General features: G+C 46.1%; 1 protein-coding gene and 1 pseudogene across 2 annotated transcripts in view; both read right to left on the bottom strand.

Annotated features, from left to right (window-relative positions):
• The window catches only part of SDHA (succinate dehydrogenase complex flavoprotein subunit A), a 215,279-nt gene that overhangs the window by 21,849 nt on the left and 167,804 nt on the right, over positions 1 to 25,626 (bottom strand). The window lies entirely within an intron of this gene.
• LOC146006002 (5S ribosomal RNA) lies at positions 14,094 to 14,212 on the bottom strand (annotated as a pseudogene).

The raw sequence follows: 25,626 nt of genomic DNA, 5'->3' as shown, positions 1-25,626 counted from the left end.
GTTTAAAGACTTAAGGTTTAGAATGAGTCTGAAGGAACCGTCAGGTTTGGGGACCAAGAAAATAATGGAATAAAATCCCTTCTCTCTTTCCTCAAGGATCACCACTCCCTTCTCTAGAAGCAATATTGCAGCCCACAAGAGGGCTTTTCGCAAGCGAGCTTCTCGTGGCAGGGGTGTTGGGAGAAATCTCTTCGGAGGGACCCCCCTGAGATTGATCCTGTAACCCTGAGAAATGATGGAGAGAACCCAAAGGTCCGGGGTGGAGAGAGTCCAAACATCCCGAAACTGCAGGAGGCGACCCCCCACTCTGTTCCCAGAACAGGGAGTCTCTGTCCCATCATGCTGAGGACTTATCCTCACTTTTGCAAGGGTGTTTCTTTGCAAAGACCCCAAAATGGGATCTGTGCGCCCTTCCTTTGCCAGAGGGAACCTTTCCTCTACCTGTTTGTCCTCTACTGGACATACCCCCCTCAAAAGGATGCCTCAAACCTAGACACTGAAAGCTTAGATGTGGTGGGAAGGAAAGGGCTCTTTCTCCCATGTGGTTTGCATAAAAAGGGAATCTAGTTCTGCCCCAAAAATAAGTTCTCCCTTAAAAGCCAATGCCTCTAGAGACTTCTTGTACTCACTATCAGCTTCCCAAGCCTTAAGCCAGAGAGCTCTAACGGTCACGGAAGTGGCTGACACTTGAAACTATCTTGGCGCCTTCTTCACCAGCCTCACAAACATACTCTGCCGCACACTTCAGCTTTTCTGCCAAAGCAAAGGCAGGTTGAAGCTGTTTACAAGCTATTCAAAACCTGTACTAAGGCATTCATAGATCTCCCCAAAGCTGCCGCCCACGCAGGTTCAGGCTGCTCAGACCTCTGGGCTTGAGCCCCACTGGGCACAGACTCACAAGTGGGGTACAAATCCCCCTGATCCATCTGTTCAATGGTTAATTTAACTCCGCAAAACCTGCAGTGAATTAACGTGGCAGACGCTCCCTCCCCCAGAGCAGCAGCACTACACCTTTCTGTCATGATAACACACAGTGCACAATGTCAGGCGCTTGCACAGAATAATATACCCCAGTACTTATCTGTCTGCGCTGCTGCAATGGACTCAGCGGTCACCAGGAAAGGCGCTGCCCAGGAGAAACTTTCCACTCAGTTCTGTAGGTGAAATCCTCCTTCAGCTCTGCACCGTGTGGCGAGAAAAGGCGCCAGAACAGAGTGCAGGAAGAGAAGCTTTTTTTTCGGCACCCTCCCCCTATCAGCCGCTCCTACCAAGTGCTTCCTTACTTCCAGTATCTTCCCTCAGTCTGGGACCACTTGGAAGCGTCCAGCTGCACTGGACTCCTGTAATAGGCATCAACTCCCAAAAGGATTTCAGACTATAAGCCCATTAAAATGGCAGCGCCATAGCGGGGGGTCCTTCCCCCAAGATTCCCCCTAAGCAGGTAGCCGGTTCATGACTCACCCCAGGGCCCAGGAAACCCCCTTTCATGGAGGTCAAAGCGCTGTGCAGAGAGGGCAGCAGCGTCTCTCTGCACACAGATTGCTGACAGGACGCGCTTCTGTCAGCCTCTGCTGCGCTTTCAATGTAAAGAAACTTCTTCTGGAAGCTTCACACTGTAGCCTGTGACTAACTAAGAGAATATGAATAAAAAATACCTAGCTACTCTAAAGAAGGGCTGCAGTCTGCATCCAGTCAGTACCCACTCCAGTGGGAACCTAAAAGGAACTGAGGAATGCTGGGATACAGAAGGGAGGAGAGTCACCAGAAATTTATTATTCCTCCTTGTTCCCAAAGGCACCCCAAAATGAAATGTATACCAAAGAGATATTGTAATTAACTGCAGACATACTTTATATAGACACCCTACCAAATTTCATGAACTTCTGATACTGTCGGGTTGGAATCGGTGATTTGGCATATACGGTATATAGTCAGGAGAAATATTACATTCCTAGGTACTTGTGTACTAGCACGGTGCCCACGATATTTGGTCGCACAACATATAAATCGCATCGCATGGCATACACCCGATGCACTGCAAAATTGTATAAGCCCCCTATACGATGTTTAATTGTATAAGCACCCTAATGGGGGCTTACAATGTTAAATGCACCCCCACACCACCCACAGCTAGCCCGCGAGGGGCGGCAGTACGCGTTCTCCGACCTTTTCATACCACCACTATCCACGTCGGCGTGGAGTTGATTTTATATAGTGTGGCGAGCGCAGCGAGCCACCGGGCCTGAAGCGTGGCAAGCGCAGCGAGCCCCGTGAGTGGACGCTTATGACGCGTCCCCTCGACACGCTTCGGGCTCGGTGCTCGCCACACTATATAAAATCAACTCCACGCCGACGTGGATAGTGGGGGTATGAAAAGGTCGTAGGACGCGTACCGCCGCGCTCGCCACGCTTCGGGTTCACGTTCATAGTGGGGGTGCATTTAACATTGTAAGCCCCCATTAGGGTGCTTATACAATTTAAAATCGCATTGTATGGCATTGTATGCCATATACAATTTTAAATTGTATACCATCGGGTGCCAATCGCATCGCATGCCTTATGGTCTGCGATGCGATGGGCGCCGTGCTAGTACACAAGTACCCATTCCTACAGTGGGTAGTCCACTGAGGTTAGTGGCTGTATCTTCCAGTCCTAGCAATAATCACCTATACAAATCTGTGGTCCTTAGACAGGCTGGACTAAATATCAGCGTGTTCATGGAATTTATTTTTTTTACAGTTTTTTATATAGCGCAGCAGATTCCATTGCGCTTTACAATTGTAGAAAGTGATAGAACAAACTAGGTAACAACAGACCTACTTGGAGGTAAGAGGGCCCTGCTGCAAGCTGACAATCTATAGGGACATAGGAGCGAAACACAAGGACAGGCACCAGTAATAGCATACCAGTCCCATCAAGTTGCAAGGCCAGAAGAGAAGATAGATAATACATACGTGCATCAGAGGGTTATGAGCGTGGGACTTAAATATGATAGGCTTGCCTGAAGAGGTGAGTTTTAAGGGAACGCTTGAAAGTTTGGAGGCTAGTGGAGAGTCTTATTGTGCATAGAAGAGCATTCCATAGGGTGGGGGTAGCCTGATGAAAGTCCTGTAATAGTGAATAGGAGCTATTGATCCGTGCAGAAGACAGACGCAGATGTTGTGCAGAGTGGTCAAGTTGAGAGATATTTTGAGATAAGTAGAGATATATGCTGGTGTAGAATTGTTAATAGCTTTATATGTGAGCAAAAGTATTTTAAATTGAATACGGTAAAATACAGGCAAACAATGGAGGGACTGGCAGAGCAGATCAGCAGACAATGAGCCTCTTGCTAGGCAGATCAGCCCAGCAGCAGCATTTAAAATGGATTGCAATGGCGACAGTCTGTTCTTGGGAAGAACAGTTAGGAGGCTAACAATAGTCAATGCGGTATATAATGAGTGCATGCATAAGAGTTTTAGTAGTGTAAGATAGGGTCACATTTTGGATATTTTTTTAGATGCATGTAACAGGATTTGGAGACAGATTGAATGTGGGGAACAAGGGACAGTTTCAGAGTCGAGGAAGACCTTTAAGTAACGAGCTTGTAGGGTAGACTGTTGAGTTGTCAACAGTTATGGAGATATGGTAACTGTTCTTGGCTGGTGGAAATATAATTAATTCCATTTTGGAAATATTGGAGTTTGAGGTGGAGAGAAGACATCCAAGATGAGACGGCAGAGAGGCATTCAGAGACTCGGCCCACAGCCACTGGTGACAACTCTGGGGTTGATAGATTTGAGTATCATCCCCATACAAGTGATACTGAAATCCAAAAGAGTTGATTGTGTATAGACTGAGAAAAGCAGAGGACCTTAAACTGAGCCTTGTGGAACTCTGACTAACAGAGGGATCAGATAGGTAAGATGAGAACCAGGAAAGGGCTGTATCATTAAGACCTAGGGAGTGTAGTGTTTGTATGTATGAGAAGAGAGTGATCAACTGTCAAATGCAGCCTTTAAGCCTCCTGGATTTAAAGTATCATAAAATGAAATTTCTGTTTTTGCTAGCAAGGTTGGCAGATTCCTTTGATGGCTGTTATTTCAGGTTTGGGAATGATTTCTTCCTTCAAAAAGTCAGAACAGCAATGGGCACCAAGTTTGTCCCTAGTTATGTGAATAGTTATGGGGAAGTGGGAGATTGATTACATATGGAAACCACACCCATTTGGGGGTTCCTGGTGTCATGGAAGAGATAAATAGACGATGCATTATTTATTTGGAAAGTAGACAGAGGACTTTTAGATCAATTTTGTATGCATTTAAATCAAAGATTTTAATCTAGCATTACTTTTTTTTCAAATATTCAATTTTTATTAAGGCAAACAGCACCTGCAACATTGTACTTTCCGCAAGTCTTCAGATGGTCTTACATAAATTGAACCATTCGAAATAGTACATAACATATATTGCACATAATATAAAACCTGTCAGAGCTGTAAGCCCCTATTTAAAAGGGACACATAAAAGAATAGGAAATAGACATACAGAAACAAAAGGAGGGGGGACACGTGGGACTGACTAGAACACCTCTAATACAAACAGACATAAGCAATACTGAAATAGCTCCTTGTGATGAATAGTGTTATAACAGTATACTAGAAAATAATATAATACAATCAAATACAATAAGATGCCAGGAGAATATCATTGATCAATAAGTGAACCAGGCGAATTAAGTAATGTGACGTCAGCAACATCTTGAGGCAAGCCCCGTCTCACGATATTCGGCCCACTTAAGCCACTTCAAATGGATGGAGGTAGCAGAGGAGGAGTATTTGTAATTAGCTGTTCCATGCAGGAAATGTTTGTGCACTTTATCTATAACAGAACGAAGGCACGGGATTGTCTCTGACTACCACATCTGTCCGATAGCAGCTTTGGAGGCAATTAAAGAATGTCCCATAATGTATTTGTCACCACCCTGAATATCCGTAGTATAGTGGAATAATATAATTAAGGGGTCAGCAGGGATCAGAACCCCCAACACCTCCCCAATGAAATGAATATCTCAAACCAAAACAGCTGCAAGAGGGGACATTCCCAAAATATATGGAATATAGTGCCGACATCGCCACATTTCCTCCAGCAAAACTGGGAGACGGAGGGCCAAATGCTGTGCAGCCGTATAGGTGTGAAATACGCCCTCTGTGACAATTTATAGAACATTTCTACGTGGGCTAGGCACTAAGACATTATGAAACCAGAAAGATATACTATCCCATTCCTCTTCGGAAAGCGACACCGACATATCGCCTTCCCATCTAACGTGGGCTGGTAGTTTCTTTTAGTAGTTTTCTTTTTAGTTTTTTAGTTTTGCCAACGTCATACTGGTACCATTTTGAAATCCCACCTCTATGACACTGGGAAGAGAACCAGGAATATAATATTCTTGGGAAGGCAGGAGAAGTCGTAGTACTTTTTAAATATCTATGGAGCCAGTGATGGATTTGGAGAAATTCATAGTCCTGCTTAGGAATATCATATTTAGACTGCAAATCTGCAAAGGACACTAAACTACCTGAAATAAAGAGGTCCTTCAAGTAAGCCAGACCTTGGGTATGCCAGGAGTCCAGTCTCAAATTTGGGATAAGGGAGGCTATACACGAGAGAGTCAGGTCTGGGCCAGGAAGTGCTATGTCCGCATTGTCTGAAATCAATCTGTGCCATACGGTCAATGTAGCTCTAATTGCAGCCCCCGGACCCACCCACACTGGTATTGCTTGACGGGGAAGCCAGAGTAAGTCAGTTAGGAGGGAACCATTAATAAAGGAGCATTCTATGCGGACCCAGGGTTTAGGGGAACGAACCAGTCCCTGGCCTGACTAAGAAAACATGCAGAATGGTACTTCTCAAGATCAGGGTAAGCCACCCCCTCACCACTTTTAGGTAACACAAGAGTCTGTCTGGCAACACGAGGCCTGACCCCTTTCCAGATGTATCTTGAAAATAATTTATTGAAGCTAGTAATAAGAGATTTAGGTGGGAGCCTTGGTATAGCTCGAAAGAGGTACATGAGCTTAGGCAGCAGTATCATTTTAGAGGCTGCAATGCGACCCAGCCAAGAGATCTCATGCAGTAACCAGTCATCTATCAGTTTCCCAAAGGAACACATTAGTGGTTTGAAGTTGCAGTCGAATATATTGCAGTCTCTAGATACATGAACCCCCAAATATTTAATAGACTTAAACTGCCAAGCATATCTATTTTGGTCTTTAAGGAGCTGAGCGTCTTCCCAGGGAATGTTAATGGGGAGGGCCTCCGTCTTAAATGTATTCAATTTGTAGTAGGAAATAGTCGAGTATTCGTCGAGCAACGTATACAGAATCTGAAGTGACTCGGTGGGGCTCAGTAACGTCAAAAGGATGTCATCAGCAAAAATACTGATTATGTGGGATGATCCATCTATCACAGGGCCCCTCAGACACTCCGTGGATCTAATTCTCTCAGCCAGGGGCTCGACAGCCAACGCAAATATAAGGGGAGATAAAGGACACCCCTGGCGGGTGCCATTGGTAAGATCAAACCCCGAGGAGAGACATCCGTTCACAAAAATCTTCGCTGAGCGAACTGAGTATAGGGCAAAAACCGAGTCTAAGAATCGACCGGCGAAGCCAAAGCGGGACAGCACTGATTTTAAGAATCCCCAATGTAATCTGTCAAATGCCTTTTCGGCATCTAATGACAGGATCCGTAATGGGTCTCTCCTATGATCACAGAATTCCAGTATATTGAAAACTCTGCGGGTGTTGTCTGGGGCCTGCCTACCCGGGACAAAGCCAAGCTGGTCCTCTGCTATCAGGGAGGGGAGGAGCGGAGACAGGCGATTAGCTATCGGCTTGGCAAACAGCTTAACGTCAGCGTTTAGAAGGGCAATTGGGCGAAAATTCTGAACTGTGGTGGGGGGGTTTACCTTGTTTGGGAAGGGCAAAAATCTGGGCCTCCAACATTTCTGTCAGGAAACACCCTGATTCCGAAGCCTCTCAACACTTTCAGCAGGATAGGGGAAAGTTCTTTTTTATAGCATTTATAAAAATTAGAGGGGTAACCATCTGGACCTGGGGCCTTATTTCGTGGCAAGGCATCGATAGCAGCCTCTAATTCATTGAGGTTCCAAGGGGAGCATATGGCCAGGATGGTCTCAGGGTCCAAGCTAGGCAAGGAAATGCTGTTCAGGAATTTTTGGATGTTCAAGTCAGTGGGTTGGGCCGTATTAGCATCATTTTTGAGATTATATAACTGAGAGTAGTACTCTGCAAAAGAGTTCGCTATATCGTAAGGATCAGATATCTTAGCACCCCTAGAGTTATAAATGAAATGGAGTCTGGCCTTAGCCTGTCGTCCTCTCAACTTCCTAGCCAGCAGGCGGCCCGCCTTGCTCCCAAAAACGTAAAATATTTGGTTAAGTCAAGACAAGTTACGTTGTACCTCCTGTAAAGAGAAAGAATGGTACTTATGTGTTATCTGGGCGCCCGATGTTTTGATTGTATGCCTTAACTTAAGGCATACAATCAGATGCGATGGACCCGATTTTTTCGGAAAAATTGGGTCGATCGCATCGCGTGCAACCAAATCGCATGCGATGGACCCGATTTTTACATTGGATCCAATGTTAAATGCCCCCCAGACCCCATTTTCTATTGTATACCTACCCTGTTCATACCCCCACTATCCAAGTGGGCATGGAGTTGACTTTATATAGTGTGGCGAGCGCAGCGAGCCACCAATCCCAAAGCGTGGCGAGCGCACACTATATAAAATAATCTCGATGCCCACTTGGATAGTGGGGGTATGAACAGGGTGGTTATACAATAAAAAATGGGGTCTGGGGGGCATTTAACATTGGACCCAATGTAAAATCGGGTCTCAGGGACCATTTAACATTGGATCCAATGTAAAAATCAGGTCGATCGCATCGCATGCAATTTGGTTGCATGTGATGAGATCGACCCGATTTTTCCAATGCAATCAAAAAATCGGGCAGCCAGATATTACATAAGTACCGAAAGAATTAACCTTCTCCCGTGCCAACCTAAGAAGTCGGTAGAGGGATTCATTAAGGGGATCTTGCTTATGAGCAGTTTCTAACCTAGAAACTTCCTGCTCAGCCAGGGCAAAGGCCTGGAGGCGAGATTTTTTTATTTGGGCCGCAGTCTGGATAGTCGAACCCTGCACCACAGCCTTAAGGGAGCACCAGTGGTTAAATATATAAAATCTGGGTGAGAGGGGAGAGAAGACTGCGCCACAGACCAATAATACTGGTTGTCAGCGGCTGGGTGTGTGGGTACACTACAAATACCCAAAGTTGTGAGGGATGTACACCCTGCGCTATACTTCCAATATGAAAAATATTATGTACACAGTGGTTTGGTGAAAATAAAAATGGATATTTATTATAGTCTGCAATTTGAATAATAATAATAATAATAATAATAATAATAATAATAATAATAATAGCAATGCAAATAGTATTTATAAAAATTATTAGATAGGATAGTATGCTAGTAGTTTGCTACAGTATTACGCTATATAAATTTAACAGCTAATACCGGTATACATATACATAAGGACTGGGGGTCACAAGACAAACAAAAGAGTCCAATGCAAATGCAAATCAGGTGCAGCTTAATTAGAAAGTCTTTTAGGATAGTTGGAGCTATTTGAAAAAAACGAGTACCTGTTTCCAGGGTGTCTGCCGGCAGACTTACCTGTCAGTGCCGTATTGCGCAAACGGCATTGGCGGGATCTCCACAAACATCGACTAGTTTCGCCAGAAAGGCTTCCTCAGGATGGTGTGTGTGGTATATGCCCCTGCAGGCTGGAGTTTAAGTATGATTGCTTTTGTCCTCTGATTGATTCAGGTGCCTGTGTAGCACGCCCCTGTGTGGGCGTCCTGTAATCTAATGCAGTAGTACTTCCGCCCTTACCCGGGCGTGTCGGTAGAGAGTGTTCTCCATAGGGAGCGTCTAGTGTGATGTCACATCCGCCCTCAGATTTTGCCTGCTTCTCATTGCCGTGATCAGCTATGTGAGGGGGTTGGGCGCGATGTCATATCAGTCTTATGGTGTTCTGCCACTTGACAGCTGCTTGACAAGTGTCGGCCTTTCATGGGCGTGTGCAGTCCCCATTGCTGTCCCTTGGCATTGGTGGTAGAAGGTGTCCCCATACCAGAAGTTATAATGGCTGAGGATGAAGTGGATTGCTTCAATGATGAAGTCGATCTGTTCTTGGTTTATTTCTGAATCTTCTTCCAGCCTTTCTCTCACATGTTTGCACCCATCTTCATGCTTGATACATGTGTATAGTGCCTTGATGTCACGTAGCTTTAACATATTTTCACAAATTGAAACAAATATTGTTGCACTCCAGGAGACTCATTTTAGGAAGACAGACCCCCCCCAAGGTTCTCTGACAGTAGATTTCCACTTTGTTATTGCGCAAATGGTCCATCTAAAAAGGCAGGGGTAGCCATACTCTTCTCCGCCCAATGTCCTATTACCGTCACCTCCCAATATGCGCACCCTGAGGAAGGTACCTCATACTAGTTGGTAGGTTAGATGGTACGGAGGTCACGCTAGTTTCCTGCTATGCCCCCAACTCTAGACAGATCCCCTTCTGCAGGAAATTATGTGCTGTTGTCCATAAACATGCTAAGGGTGCTATTATGCTCCTCTGTGACTTTAATTTGGTTCCGGACTCCAACATGGACAGATCCCGTTCCACAGCTTACAGGTCAAATGCGCCCCCAGACCATTCCCTTAGATTCAGAGGTGTGTTGGGCGAATATGACTTATATGATGACTGGCGCACTAAACACCCGACTGTTAGAGACTATTCGTTTTACTCACATGTCACTGAGGTGAGGGTTTAAAAAATGCCACCTGTGAGACTGATTTGGAGACTCTGCTCCTCTTCCCAGGCATATTTACAAGAATTACTAATTCAGCTTGTGTGGGTCAGTTATGCAGAAGTCGCCGTCCCAGTCAGCTATACAACATCAAAGCAATAACGGTTGTGGGGTAGAAACATGAAAGCCCTTCAGGACATCCAAGTATACATCATAGGCTTGTTACCAGTGCCCCTCCTATATGGAGGTACCAACTTAGGTGTACCCTGCACAGGTGTGGATAAAACAGATCAGTTCCCTATAGCAGGTAAATCCAAGGGGTCACCCCACTACAACCCAGCACCCCTCAGTAGAAAGGTCACTGAGTATTGTACACTTTCTGTAGCTGACTGATGGCCGTGACAGTGGCCAGGTCGGGCATGCAATAAGCTGCATACTGCAGCACCTCTGGGACACAAAGGAGGCAGGAGAGCAAGTGTATATCCTGGAGAAGAGCAGTAAACAAGCAGCCCCCCTATATTGTCACACTGGTACCTTAGATATTGTGCAGGTCTGCAGGGTCAGGGGACAACAAGATGTAATAACCAGCCGGCTCCCTCTGCACAAAGTAGCTCTCCAGCGACTGGTGGGAGCAGGCCTCTTATGAGGTGAGACCAGCAAGAAGCCCCGCCAACCAGGGCAACACAGCGGACCGGGAATCTAGTACCTGCGACGTGCTGGCAGCCGCCGGGACCTCCAAAATGGCCGCCGCGAGTAAAAGCCGGGTCTCCCTCGCTCCGGGCAGCCGCAGATTTCAGCACATGCCGGGGAGGAAAATGAAAGCAGGTGCCAGTGGGAGCTGCCGGGTATGTGGCTGGTCCCAGGGAGGCACGAAGCAGGCCTCCAGGCTCCGATCCCGCATGATGGTGCCGCGGTCTGGAGGCTCTGTACAGTACCCTGCTTGGGGAGGTGGGAGGGCCGCAACCCGCGATAGCGCTTAAAAGCACTCACTGGCTCCGCAGCACAGGCCCCACGCAATCCCCAGCAGTGCTCGGCCAAGGGAAGGCAGCAGCAGAGGGCGGATGGGTGTACAGTGGGCAAAGAAAGGGCATATATAGCGTGGCCAGGCAGAAGCACCAGAGAAGCACGTCCTGCAGCTTCAATGTCCAGGCCACGCCCCCAATATAGAATTACTTTTAACATTAGTGACTAACATTAGACTTTTTAGATATCACAATTTTTATAAAAACATGGACAATTTGGTATGAAAATATACACCAAGTCCACTGATTCACAAGCATATATCGATTTCTTGAGTTGCCACCACATTAATTGGCTCAACTGTATACAGAGTAGGTAAACTATTATCTATGAGTGGACATTTATTACTTCCTATAATGCACAATACAAGAATCTTGTTAGACAATGGAATGTCCAACTCAAAGACCCTGTTTTAGGAGACATTATTCCAAACAAGCTGGTCCTTACTGTAGTTATAAAAAAAGCACCAATTTTGAAATATAGTCTAGTCAGAAGTGCATAGCCACAAAAAAATAAAAATAAATCGGGTCTGCTAGCTGGGATGCTGCAATTTAGTCTTCTATATTCCCATAATATGGTGTCATAGAGTATGCCAGGATAATTATATTTCCATTCTGATGATTCAGTCTAAGTGAATTATAACAAAAAGTCTCTTACCGTAAAGGGAAGGGTGTGGCTTGATTGGCCGATGGTCGGGATCCCAACAGTCAGTATAACCACATCGGAATCCTGACCAAAAGGTACTCCCACAGGGGTAAGAGTGCAAAAGCCCCTTGTGGGCTTGCTGCACTTGTTCGGCACACACGAGGGACAATAGCCGCTGTTGGTCAGGATCCCAGGTGTCGGGCAGTTAAACCATCAACGTCGATATACTGTCCGTTGGGATCCCGGCTGTCAGCCAGTCATCCAGCAGGAAAATTAGCCATTATTATTTATTGCTCAGCTCTGGATCACAACACCAGCAGAGTGCAGGATTGCTTGGATTAGTTTCAAGACACATTTAGAAAATCTTCTGTCTCAGTGCATGCTATTATTTAAGCTATTTGTCTATACTACCAAAGTCGTATATATATCCATGTTTGAAAGCGCACACATGTGTCTACTATGTGGATTTGTGTCTAGCTGCACTTGGGTTTTATTGCACACCTCTGTAGTCAATACTTTTGCATTCTTGAAAGCGCACACAGCCAAAATGTATTCTCTGTTCATAATAACTTTTTCCTAACAAGACCAAAGCCTGAAGAGTAGGGTGAAAAGACAACTTACAAGTTTTAACAAGTTGAATAGATGCTATAGAAACCGAGATTTATGTCTTACCTGTTAAATCTCTTTCTTCGAGGACGTCAGGGGCCATAGGGATAACAATGGGTTAAGGAGTGAGGTCACGACCATTCCAGCACCAGAAAGGTTTAAAACTTCTGGACTGCCCAGAGACAGCCCTGGGTGTACAGTGGGCTAGCTTACTTTCAGTTTTTCCCAAAGCCAGGCAGGAGACAAGATAGAAGGAAGAGAAACCCATACAGTAACACATTCAACAAATATATGTGTATGTGGTTGCTCAACAGAGAAACCATAACTGTAACATGTATAAGTACCTCAACAAAGGAACTTTTAACCAAGTTCACTCACGGAGGAACTATGAACTTCAATACCATGAAGCAGGCGCGGCAGGGAGGGATCCCTGTGGCCCCTGATGTCCTCGAAGAAAGAGATTTAACAGGTAAGACATAAATCTCGGTTTCTTCTGCGGCAGACGTCAGGGGCCCCAGGGATAACAATGGGATGTCCTAAAGCAGCCACCTAAGGGTGGGGACGCGCCTGTGCCGTGGCCAGTATATTCTGGCCGAATGCCGAGTTCTGGGAGGCAAACATAACAAATGCAAAAAAAAGCGTAAGAAATCGTTTGCAGATGACCAAGTTGCCGCCTTGCCAAGTTGCTCTGCCGTTGCACCACCTGTAAAAGGCCGAAACACACCCACAGATGTAGTGGAATGGGGCCGGACCCCCGCAAGAACCGGGAGTGAGGTGAACAAGGAATCCTGCTTGATAAACGACCGCAGATATTGGCTGGCAATAGTCTGCATGGTAGCAGACCAGCCCCTCTTATGAATTCTCTAGTGGATAAAGAGAGAGTCAGATGGCCAAAGTATTCCAGCGTGATGAACATAGACGTACAAAGCACAGACCATCTCCAGTTGATTGCTGCCTAGGAGAGACACCCAGCCTACGAAGGGCAGGGATCACTATCTCCTGGATGACCTGAAATTCAGGAACCACCTTGTGAGGTGTAAAGTAACGTTTCAAAGAATCCGTTCTATGAGAATGAAAGACCATGAAGGGCGGTTGACCTGACAGAGCCTGCCGGGCAGACACCCAGCAGCAACGGTCACAGGAAAACCGTTGTTTCAGTTAGCCTGTAAAGAGCCCTAAAGGGCCTAAAGAATCAAAGAAAGATCCTATTAAACCACCAGGTTTGTAACAACCAGAGGTTGGATCTGCAGGACCCGCTGCCAGAGAGAGCGGAGATCGTACCACAAAGCTCATAGCCTGTGGAATACAAAGGAGAGATCCGAGCCCTGTCCCTTTAAAGAAAACAGGCGGAGGCCAGCCCCCACTACTTCTACCGAAAGGACAAAACCCTAGACAAACGGTAAGTTCTGGGAGACGTCATGAAGAATAATAATAACGCCAGCTGCGATAAGCACCAGCCAAAGAAGGCTGATGGGCCCTGAGCATAGGTGATATGACCTTGAATTCAATCCCTTGGCTCTTAATAAGGTTGTCTTAACAGCCCTGTGAGCGGTTCTGGCCCCAGAGGCAGAAAGATGAGATATACCCCTGACAGGGTTCACAGATCCGAGAACCAGATTCTCTTGGATTAAGGTGCCCCCACCTCTACTTTTAATGTACAAATTACTTTGAGGAGGAGCAAAAATGGGGAAAAGCCTACCTCCGAACGAATTGCCAGTGTACTGACATAACAGAGCGTGGACTGCAGTGTCTCGAGACCTGGACCCATACAGGGTAACCTGGTAAATTTGACGCAAAGCCATCAATCCACCATTGGTCCACCCCAATGGCCTACCAACCCCAGGAACACCTCCGAAGTAAGGGTCCATCTGCCGGTATCGTTTTGCCATCAAGGCCGGGATCTTGCGCTGCACCCATTGGAAGAAGCGGGAGGCCTAAGCCTACAGCGCCTGGTATTCCCAGACGGTCTCCCATGCAAGTACTAACCAGACCTGACCCTGCTTAGCTTCCAAGATCAAACGAGATCAGGCGTATTCAGGGTGGTGTGGCCATAGGCTCATAGCCGGCCCATTCAGAGTGTCACCCTAGTGACTGATAAAAACCACCCTTTTTGCACCACCCGACTGCACAGGGTGATCTTGAAACCAAGGTTCTGCCTGGCAGAAAACCCACGGGATTGTTACCTTAAGATGTACTGTTGCGTGTATAAAACACGGATTTATCAGTTTAGGTTATAATGTATGTGTATGTAGATACATTAGAAAACAAACAAACAGGAAACTATATCGAACCGCTGTTTGAATGTAAGAAGCGAGAATGCTGGCCCAGCACCACTATATATATATATATATATATATATATATATATATATATATATACACACATACAATATACAATAGAGGTCACTCACAAGATTTTCATGCTGCACGGCGGCAGACTGGCAATAATAATCACAACTGACGCAAGTAGTAGTGAGTCAACGTTTCGGGCTGGTCGCCCTTTATCAAGACATAAGGAAAAAGTGTACAGTACTTACATTTATAGGTGCAACAAGATCAAGCAAACTGTGTTCCCACCACCTGTGCTGCTCCCCTGGCCCGGGGTTCATGACATCACCGGCGCACCGACAACCGTGTGTGCAGTGTCACCAGGGGGCGTGTGTCCTCTACCTGTGCGGGTAACCTAGGAAACTCTATAAACAATAGGGAGAAAAAAACGGGTGATAAACCAGCCACCTTAAGGTCTGTGAAGGAAGTGTCCACGTAACCACAGAGAGACAAAACATAATGTAAACGATAACAGCTAACAGGAGCTGTTCAAGGTACTAACTACCAGCGCCCAGTGCATAGAAGAGAGTGAAATGAATGTGCTGTGCAACGAAAAAACTGTGCGCAAAACTAAAAGTCTAAGTGCCGGTGTGCCTGAAAAAACACGTAGTGCAATGCGTGCTCGTGTCAGAGAAGAAGGGTGTCGACTATGTATCCGCGGTGCTTATGTCAGTGCTGAAACTAGATGTAAATGTGTGTGGAAGTGTCTATGACTATATGATATGTATAGTGTTGCAAAAGAAGAGAGATGTGTGGTGCTGAGCAAGTGCTGGGGAAACATGAAACAATGTACACACAGTGAATCAAATAATGACAATCAGATCTCTCATGGGCGATCAGCGCAGCAAGGACAGTTAATGAGAGGATATTGTCTTAATTATAATAGCAGAGACAAGCCAATCCAATGTGTGGCTAGTCGTACGTCACGGTGGGGCACAACGCCTGCACCGGACTCAGTCTGGGATAAGGTAGAATGTAAGAAGCAACCATCGGTCATAACAGAATCCACCGAACAGTCAACAATATTACCAATATATTGCTCAAGGGGGATAATAAGTAGCGTTTAAAGAAAACATGTCATGGGTAGCATCTCATTTAGCCCGTGCGGCTGGACCGTTCCCAATGTGTGTATCCATTTCGCCTCTAATCGTAGGAGGGCTCTTCCTCTGTCGCCTCCTCGCAGATTGGGGGGAATGCAGTCTATCATTTTATACCGCAAGCTGGGTAGAGTGTGTTTGTGGGTTTTCCAATGCCTAGCAACAGGCTGGTCTGACCCCTTGTCACTCAAGGCAGCCCTGATGCTGGATTTGTGCAGGGCCATTCGTTCTTTAAACTGCCGTATAGTTTTCCCTACGTACATGTGTCCGCAGGGACATTTTATATAATACACCACATAGCTGCTGCTGCAGGTCAGAGCATGCCTAATGGGTATTTTTACTCCCGTTCTTGGATGCAGGAAAAAGTCACCAGTTTCAAGGCCACTGCAGGTAACACATTTCAGGCAACGATAATTGCCATTCTTCCTTTTAAGGAAGGTGGTGGGGGCAGTGTCCTTCAGCTTGGATACATCATTATGTACCACTACATCTTTAATGTTCTTACTCCGCTTGTATGCGGGCATAATTTTGGAGTTTTTTAATTGTTTCAGATTAGGGTCTGAGGTGATCAGCGGCCAGATCCTTCTGGTAGTTTTCATCAATTTTGTGCTAGAGGTTGAGTAGCACTGTGTCCATAAGATGTGATCGGACCGTGTGTCCTTCTCATGCCTTTTAAGCAGAATATCTCTGTCAAGAGCCAGTACTTTAGCTTTAGTATTGAGTAGCAGTTTTCTGGGGTAACCCCCGATAGCAAATTTTTTTGCCATGTCTGTGATCTCCGATTCTGCTGCATCTGACTCTGAACAAATTCTGCGGGCTCTAAGGGACTGCGAATATGGCAAACTCCATTTAGAGGCTGTCGGGTGGAAACTACTGCCCAACAGGGCTGTGTTCCTGTCGGTCGGCTTATGGTATACTGTGGTGACCAAGCGCAGATCCTCCGTCAGTGTGATGGTAACATCCAAGAAATGTATGCTACTACTGCTGGAGCTGGTGGTGAACTTGATGTCTTCATCCATCATATTGATTTTGTTCATCAAATTGTCGAAGCTTGCCTGATCTCCATCCCAAAACAGTATAATATCGTCTATGTACCGATAGTACATTTTGATGCTAGAAGCCGTGGATGGATCAGAAAAAAACAGGTCTTTCTCAAGTTCATACATAAAAATGTTAGCTACGCTGGGGGCCACACAAGACTTTTTTCTGATCCATCCACGGCTTCTAGAATCAAAATGTACTATCGGTACATAGACGATATTATACTGTTTTGGGATGGAGATCAGGCAAGCTTCGACAATTTGATGAACAAAATCAATATGATGGATGAAGACATCAAGTTCACCACCAGCTCCAGCAGTAGTAGCATACATTTCTTGGATGTTACCATCACACTGACGGAGGATCTGCGCTTGGTCACCACAGTATACCATAAGCCGACCGACAGGAACACAGCCCTGTTGGGCAGTAGTTTCCACCCGACAGCCTCTAAATGGAGTTTGCCATATTCGCAGTTCCTTAGAGCCCGCAGAATTTGTTCAGAGTCAGATGCAGCAGAATCGGAGATCACAGACATGGCAAAAAAATTTGCTATCAGGGGTTACCCCAGAAAACTGCTACTCAATACTAAAGCTAAAGTATTGGCTCTTGACAGAGATATTCTGCTTAAAAGGCATGAGAAGGACACACGGTCCGATCGCATCTTATGGACACAGTGCTACTCAACCTCTAGCACAAAATTGATGAAAACTACCAGAAGGATCTGGCCGCTGATCACCTCAGACCCTAATCTGAAACAATTAAAAAACTCCAAAATTATGCCCGCATACAAGCGGAGTAAGAACATTAAAGATGTAGTGGTACATAGGGATGCCAATCCCGGGGCATTTTTTCAATGCCGGGATTCGGGATTGAAAAATGCTCAATCCCGGGATTGGCTTCCCTAATAATAAAAAACACCCTGGCCGCCCGAGCGCTGGGTGGGTGGGCGGGTGTCAGGGACCGCTGGGTGGGTGGGTGGGCGGGTGGGTGTCAGGGACCGCTGGTTGGGTGGCGGGGTGGGTTTCAGGGACCGCTTGTCAGGGACCGCTGGGTGGGTGGGCGGGTGGGTGTCAGGGACCGCTGGGTGGGTGTCAGGGACCGCTGGGTGGGTGGGCGGGTGGGTGTCAGGGACCGCTGGGTGGGTGGGGGGGGGTGGGTGGTTGGTAGGGAGCGCTGGGTGCCCGTGAGCGCTGGGTGGGCGGGCGGGTGGCCGGCCGTGAGTGCTGGGTGGGAGGGCGGGTGGCCGTCAGCGCTGGGTGGGTGGGTGGCCGTCAGCGCTGGGTGGGTGGGCGGGAGCGCTGGGCGGGCAGCCGTGGATGTGCGGCTGTGCCGTGTGCCCTGCGCAGCGTGACCTCGTCACGCTGCGCACTTCGGGGTATGGGGAAGCCGGGCAGCGTCTGAGTGCTCAGACGCTGCCCGGCATTAAACTGCGCATGCGTTTTGGGGGCCAAATCCCGGGATCCCGCCGATCCCGATCCCGGGATTGGCCACCCTAGTGGTACATAATGATGTATCCAAGCTGAAGGACACTGCCCCCACCACCTTCCTTAAAAGGAAGAATGGCAATTATCGTTGCCTGAAATGTGTTACCTGCAGTGGCCTTGAAACTGGTGACTTTTTCCTGCATCCAAGAACGGGAGTAAAAATACCCATTAGGCATGCTCTGACCTGCAGCAGCAGCTATGTGGTGTATTATATAAAATGTCCCTGCGGACACATGTACGTAGGGAAAACTATACGGCAGTTTAAAGAACGAATGGCCCTGCACAAATCCAGCATCAGGGCTGCCTTGAGTGACAAGGGGTCAGACCAGCCTGTTGCTAGGCATTGGAAAACCCACAAACACACTCTACCCAGCTTGCGGTATAAAATGATAGACTGCATTCCCCCCAATCTGCGAGGAGGCGACAGAGGAAGAGCCCTCCTACGATTAGAGGCGAAATGGATACACACATTGGGAACGGTCCAGCCGCACGGGCTAAATGAGATGCTACCCATGACATGTTTTCTTTAAACGCTACTTATTATCCCCCTTGAGCAATATATTGGTAATATTGTTGACTGTTCGGTGGATTCTGTTATGAACGATGGTTGCTTCTTACATTCTACCTTATCCCAGACTGAGTCCGGTGCAGGCGTTGTGCCCCACCGTGACGTACGACTAGCCACACATTGGATTGGCTTGTCTCTGCTATTATAATTAAGACAATATCCTCTCATTAACTGTCCTTGCTGCGCTGATCGCCCATGAGAGATCTGATTGTCATTATTTGATTCACTGTGTGTACATTGTTTCATGTTTCCCCAGCACTTGCTCAGCACCACACATCTCTCTTCGTTTGCAACACTATACATATCATATAGTCATAGACACTTCCACACACATTTACATCTAGTTTCAGCACTGACATAAGCACCGCGGACACATAGTCGACACCCTTCTTCTCTGACACGAGCACGCATTGCACTACGTGTTTTTTCAGGCACACCGGCACTTAGACTTTTAGTTTTGCGCACAGTTTTTTCGTTGCACAGCACATTCATTTCACTCTCTTCTATGCACTGGGCGCTGGTAGTTAGTACCTTGAACAGCTTCTGTTAGCTGTTATCGTTTACATTATGTTTTGTCTCTCTGTGGTTACGTGGACACTTCCTTCACAGACCTTAAGGTGGCTGGTTTATCACCCGTTTTTTTCTCCCTATTGTTTATAGGGTTTCCTAGGTTACCCGCACAGGTAGAGGACACACGCCCCCTGGTGACACTGCACACACGGTTGTCGGTGCGCCGGTGATGTCATCAACCCCGGGCCAGGGGAGCAGCACAGGTGGTGGGAACACAGTTTGCTTGATCTTGTTGCACCTATAAATGTAAGTACTGTACACTTTTTCCTTATGTCTTGATAAAGGGCGACCAGCCCGAAACGTTGACTCACTACTACTTGCGTCAGTTGTGATTATTATTGCCAGTCTGCCGCCATGCAGCATGAAAATCTTGTGAGTGACCTCTATTGTATATTGTCTACATTTCCTGCCGCCGTGCAAGGACAGAGGGACACCCAAGTCTTTGCCATTATTGGATTGAGTGCCAGGATTTTCCATATATATATATATATATATATATATATATATAATGTATATATACACACACACACACACACACACACACACACACACACACACACACACATGTACATATACAAATGCCTTTAAACATAAACATATGCATACATGTACCCCCATACAATAGGTCGTACAGAGAAGAGGCAACATATTGGTATATAGCATATGGTGGCGCTGAAATGAACAAGGCCGTCAACATTGGCAACCAGTAAAACTTCTACCAAAGTGAGATTGCGTCCCTGAAGGGATGCATAGTCAAGCCCATATTAGCTTTTAATTATAAAAGCTGCAGCCAGTGTTACTCCGCTAACATAACTTAAAGGAGAACCATAAGAAATGACAAACCGAATTGTTTGTGGGATAAAACGGGAGTACCTGGAGTAATCCCACGCAATTACGGGGAGAATATACATAAACTCCACACAGTTAGGGTAATGGCGTTGTTTGAATAGAACCCATGTCATCTACAACAGCTGGTGTTCCCATGTAATCTCAAACGAGATTGGGCATATCCAGTGTGGTATGAATATAGATTGACATCAGTGCCGTGAGGTAGTAATGTTAACCATTACACAGTTCGTACTGCACCTCAACAGCTGCATCTCCCAAAAATGCTACCCCGCTGGGGTGCAAGGCTACTAGAGGCCTGGAGGAATACTAAGTCAAATTATCTCAAATATGCGATCTGCATGCTACATGCATTTGATCCTAATGTAAATCCGACTACATAGTCAGATCCCACACTGGATTGTATTATGTGACAGTGCAATGTTCCAACTTCCAATGACCAGGAATACCGAAGGTTATCCTGTGGAGAAATTACACTTCAGAGTCCACCGTTGGTGACGTTTGCCATAGTGCCCTGCCAGAGCATGAAATAACCCCTGGTATTGTGGGGACTGAATCCTTATAGCCGTATGTTTGTAAAACAGGCCTGGATGTGCCGACAGGGTTTCAAAGCTAGCAGAGGTGTCTTACACAAAGTGTCTGGACCAGAACTGTAATGGCGTGCACACCCTGTTCTAATGACTTGCTATGGAAAACTTTGCTAACTCATGAGTTAGTAACATACAAGTCATGCTATCTGCATTAGACATTGCTGCCCTTGCCTTCGATTAATGGAGTGACCTCTGCGTCACTCTGATAGCAGGGTATAAGACTTTCTGCTGTCCTCTGTATGACCTAGCTGGCAGCAAACTGTCCCCCCATAAACTGTAATCTGAGAACACAGTGTGCAGTATTCAATGCCGGTGCGAGCGGCCGGCGAGGGGGTTAAACTGCGAGGATCACAGAAAACCAGTGATCCTCGCAGTTTAACCCCCGCGCCGGCCGCTCGCACTATGCAACGTTCCGGGGGAATCCTCGCCGTCACAGAACTGTGAGGATTCCCCTAAACTGCGAGAGCCGAGGCTAGTGCAGCAAACTCGCTGTAATTAGCCTTGATTCTCGCAGCTTTTGGAGGCACATTCGCAAATTCCCCCTCGCTCAAAAAACGGAGCGAGGGGGAATTTGCGAATGAGGGGGGTCAGTTGAATACTGACAGGGTGAGCGGTGACTGCGAGCAAAAAGTCCTGCTCGCAGTCACCGCTCGCCCACAGCATTGAATATATGCCAGTATCTTTCTGGAAGAAAGCAAGAAGGGGTTTTTATTTCGTCAGCCAGCAGATACACATTGCACAATTAGAGGCTTTCACAGAGGAAAAATACATCAGGGAAGGCAACAGGGACATGCCTCAGATGACAGTGTAAACGGAGTTATACACTTTCCACCTGCCAATATATACACTACACTACACACACACACACACACACACACACACACGGAGAGAGAGTACTGTAGGTATAGGTAACCAGAGATAGAATCACTGGATAAGAGAGACAGTATAAGGAGATGAGCTGCCCAGGCCATCAACAACACCATGGTATATATCACAGGAGTGCTATGACCTAATTTACATACAGCCCAATACTGTCCCACTATGCTCTAAACCCCACTGTCTGATCACAGAACCAGGGGGAGCTACTGCATTCAATACGCAGTTAACCAGGACAAGCTTCAGCACAGCCCTGGCATTAGAGGGGGTGGGTTTCATTCGCACAAGACAGAAAATACACTACGGACCCCTAATATATCCTCCGAAATTAATTAGTTACTGGGGAGCAGGGGTGTGCTACCCTTGGACACAACGTAATTGCAAGCAAAAAGAAGAGGAAGGGGTGTCCTTTGGGTGGGTGCACCAAGAATAATTGACAGTTTAAGAATTACCTTTATTATTTATTATTAAAAGGCTGCGAAAAAATATTTAAAAAACATTTATAGACATATACAGTTTGGGATGACACACATAAAACGAAGGTGGCAGGCAGGGATTGCTCTGTTATAATCTTTATTGACAAAATATATGCGATGTGACGTTCAGCAGTGTTTCAGACTGGTAGATCTGCGCAGTAGGTTGGTAGTGTTAATACTGATGCCAACCTCTTTAGACTGCCAGAATCTCTGTGTCTGAGCTGGGTAATCGTATCTCAGTATATCACAAATTACTTTGAAAATATATAAGCGTGACAGTTAAGGGTTGTGACCCATAAGTGACACCCGATATAGTGGGATGTACACTGGTATATTAACCCGGTTCTCCCAGTTAGAGATAGACTTGATGCTATAAAGACCTCTATATTACACTTAAAACGGTAGTCTGTGGGCTAAGTAGCCTATCCAGGATAGGCACAATGCTGCCCTGGGTGTGGTATTGATTAGTATCACAGTATTAAATAGTTATAGACACTACCATCATAAGGTAATCAGCAGAGTGCCAAAGATCTTGGAAGTACCAAGTGGGGTGTCACTCTGTATAATCACAGAGGGACCTCAACCCCTATGTGGAGTCTCTGATAGAGACTCAGTGCTGGATGAGCCGCAGTGTATCGCCCTGTTCCTCTATCCATTGCCACCATAAATGGTAATCTGCAAATGGGTAGGTGTAATAAGGGAGAAAACACTGGGAGTCTATAAGCTAGTCTCATGCAGGGAGCACGCTGCAAAGTAAGAGCCCTGAAAAGGGCTTCAGTGATAAATCACCGCTGGAATGTACAGTCAATCAAAATGCATTGTATGAAAAATAATAAAGAGAGCAATTATAACTGCCCGCACACCGCTAGCCGGCACGCGCTTCGCAGTTCAGCTTCCTCAGGGCCAACCTGCCTGAATGCCTGAGGGGTTTATATACCTGTATAATCAAGGTGTGGTCCAATCGTGGCTGTGGTGCAGGGCGCACCTCCGGGAAACACCCGGAAGGTCATACCGCCCATCAGTTACTCATTCCCAGGTGTGGGCGTCTGGGTTGTCATGGGAACCTACTGCGCTATGCAGTATGTTTAGATACAGAGGCCTGATGTCTGTTAAATCAGATACAGAGTCCGTCCGGTTGTCAGGGTAACTCGCGTCTTACTCACGCTGAGAAGACGGAAGTCTGTCTGGATCAATTGCAACGGATCGTTGCTGGTGTCTGTTAAATCAGATAAAGAGTCCGTCCGGTTGTCGGGGTAACCCGTGTCATACTCACACTGAGAAGACGGAAGCCTGTCTGGCTCAATTACAAAGGATCGTTGCTGAATTCCACCTTGGATTACGATGCTACAGTCCGTCTGGTTACTATGGTAACCAGCGTCTCACTGACGCTTGGAAGACGGAAGCCTGTGTGGTCCAGTTAACGCAAGTCGTTGTCTGGAATCCACATCTATATGGATGCAGTCCGGTCTGGTGTATAGAAGTTGGTGGGCAAGTTCTCATCCCATGAGAAGTACAGGGGATGTTAGAGAATGAATGTGGTGACAGCATGGTGGCCACCCCACCGGGACCCTCCATATCGAAGTGCCTAATCTGCACTAGAACTCTAATGTCCCTCTCAATGAATATTCCGCTACTGGGATATTATCATAAATTTCTCTCATGTGTTACAGGTAAGTATGTGTGTATTAACTTCTCTCCTAGGACAGTACCGCGTCCATATTCTATGTTCGTGAAAAGTGACCTCCCACTCTATACAGATGAGGAGTATGTCAACTGTTTGAGCTGTGTCGATTGGAGCAGTGGTTACAATTGAATTTATTATGAAGAAGAATAATATGACACAGGCACGAGAGTAGAAGCCCAACATATGTAGCCGTTGCAAATACGTGTCTGAGTGATGTGGGTACATACTCGTACACTAATCCTCTTCTGATAAGGGGTGGCATAGTATACATGCCCTATTGATGGCCCCTAGTTATAAATTCATGGAGAATTTATTCTACTAGTTGTGTATCTGAATGTGAGGTGTACATGGAGGCTAGTAAAATGTCGTCCAGGAAAAGGATCATAATTACACAATAAATGGTATCGTTGTGTTGTACTTAAAAAAGTGAAATGTGACTCATATTAAGGTGGGACAGTCTTGAAAGATGTGATGTCCCATCTCAGTGCTGTGACTGGATCAGTTAAAAAGTGACCGTGTAATATTCCCATGGCATCACCTACAAAGTTCGAATGATGCTACGCGAAAGAAGTGACAATATACAGTGTCATAAATAAGTGCATGTGGGCCATAAAATAAAAATGGCAGTGCAGAGAAGGGGTCTATTCATAATGTGAAAACTACAAAAAACAAAAATAGAAAAACAATCATGGTGAATGAACAATAAAAATTAGGAATAGGGTGAGCCCATCCTACAAAAGATGGAGGAGCCGTGCAGTGAAATAATGAAGATAGAGTGGCATGTCCTAATGCCTGGATCCCTGACAGGGGATACTTAGATTAACGCATCAAGTATGATATTAGTCTCTGTGATGAGACCCTATAGAGAGTGGGTTCATACACTCATTGGGGGAAAAAGAAGTCAAGAATTGGAGGGAGGAGGAGAGATGAAAGAGAAAAGAGAGAGAATAATGGGTAGGGATGAAGAGACGCTGAGTTCATGACTAGGTAATGAATAGACCTATCAGAGAAAAGCAGAATAGCTGTTCTCTTCGTTGAGGCCCCTTGGTGTCAAGGTGTTCATGAGAAAGATGAGACGGGTTTCATGTTTGAGTAGCTTGGCGTCAACATCTCCTCTTCTGATCCCCAAGTCTACCTTGTGCATACCATATGCTTTTAAGCCAGTGGTCTTACTTTGGTGGTATCTGTAAAAATGTCGGGCGACCGGAGTAAGGATTTTCATAGCTTTTTTTATCCTTTTCTGCATTTTTAATGCTCAACAGGTGCTCCAGGATCCTTTTTTTGAGTGGTCTGATCGTCTTCCCTATATAACTCTTATTACAGGGGCATTTTAAATGATACACAACTCCTGTTGTATTACAGTTAATGTAATGATTGATCTTCCATGTATGCTGAAATGTATCTGTGAACTCATGTGTCTGAGCCATGACTGAGCAGGCTTTACATGAGCCACATTTATAGGAGCCTGCCCTTAGTGGAATGGATTTATTGATTTTATCCAGATGGCTCTGTACCAGAATGTCTCTGAGATTTTTGCTCCTGCGCCAACTGAGTTGGATTCGATCGTCAAGTATCCCAGCCAGATCTTGATCAGTCTTAAGGATATACATATGTCTATTCAGGATGCTCTGTATCTGTTTCCATTCCTGACAAAAGGATCCAATGAAGCAAACTGGTTCTTCAGTCTTGCTAGTTTTATGAGTATTGGGTATCAATAGTCTGTCCCTCTGATACGAGTTGGCTTCATTATATGCTCTCTTGATTCCTCTCTTACTATAACCTCTATCTTCGAGGCGGGAGCTGAGTTCTTTTGCTCTCTTTTTGTAAGTGAGGTCACTAGAGCAATTTCTCTTGGTCCTCAGAAACTCTCCTTTGGGGAGCCCCTTAATGACGGGAGGAAAATGTGAACTG

Source organism: Crinia signifera, chromosome 5, assembly GCF_055691185.1.
Source record: "Crinia signifera chromosome 5, ASM5569118v1, whole genome shotgun sequence".
NCBI lineage: Eukaryota > Metazoa > Chordata > Amphibia > Anura > Myobatrachidae > Crinia > Crinia signifera.
This window is presented reverse-complemented; position numbering and strand designations above follow the sequence as displayed.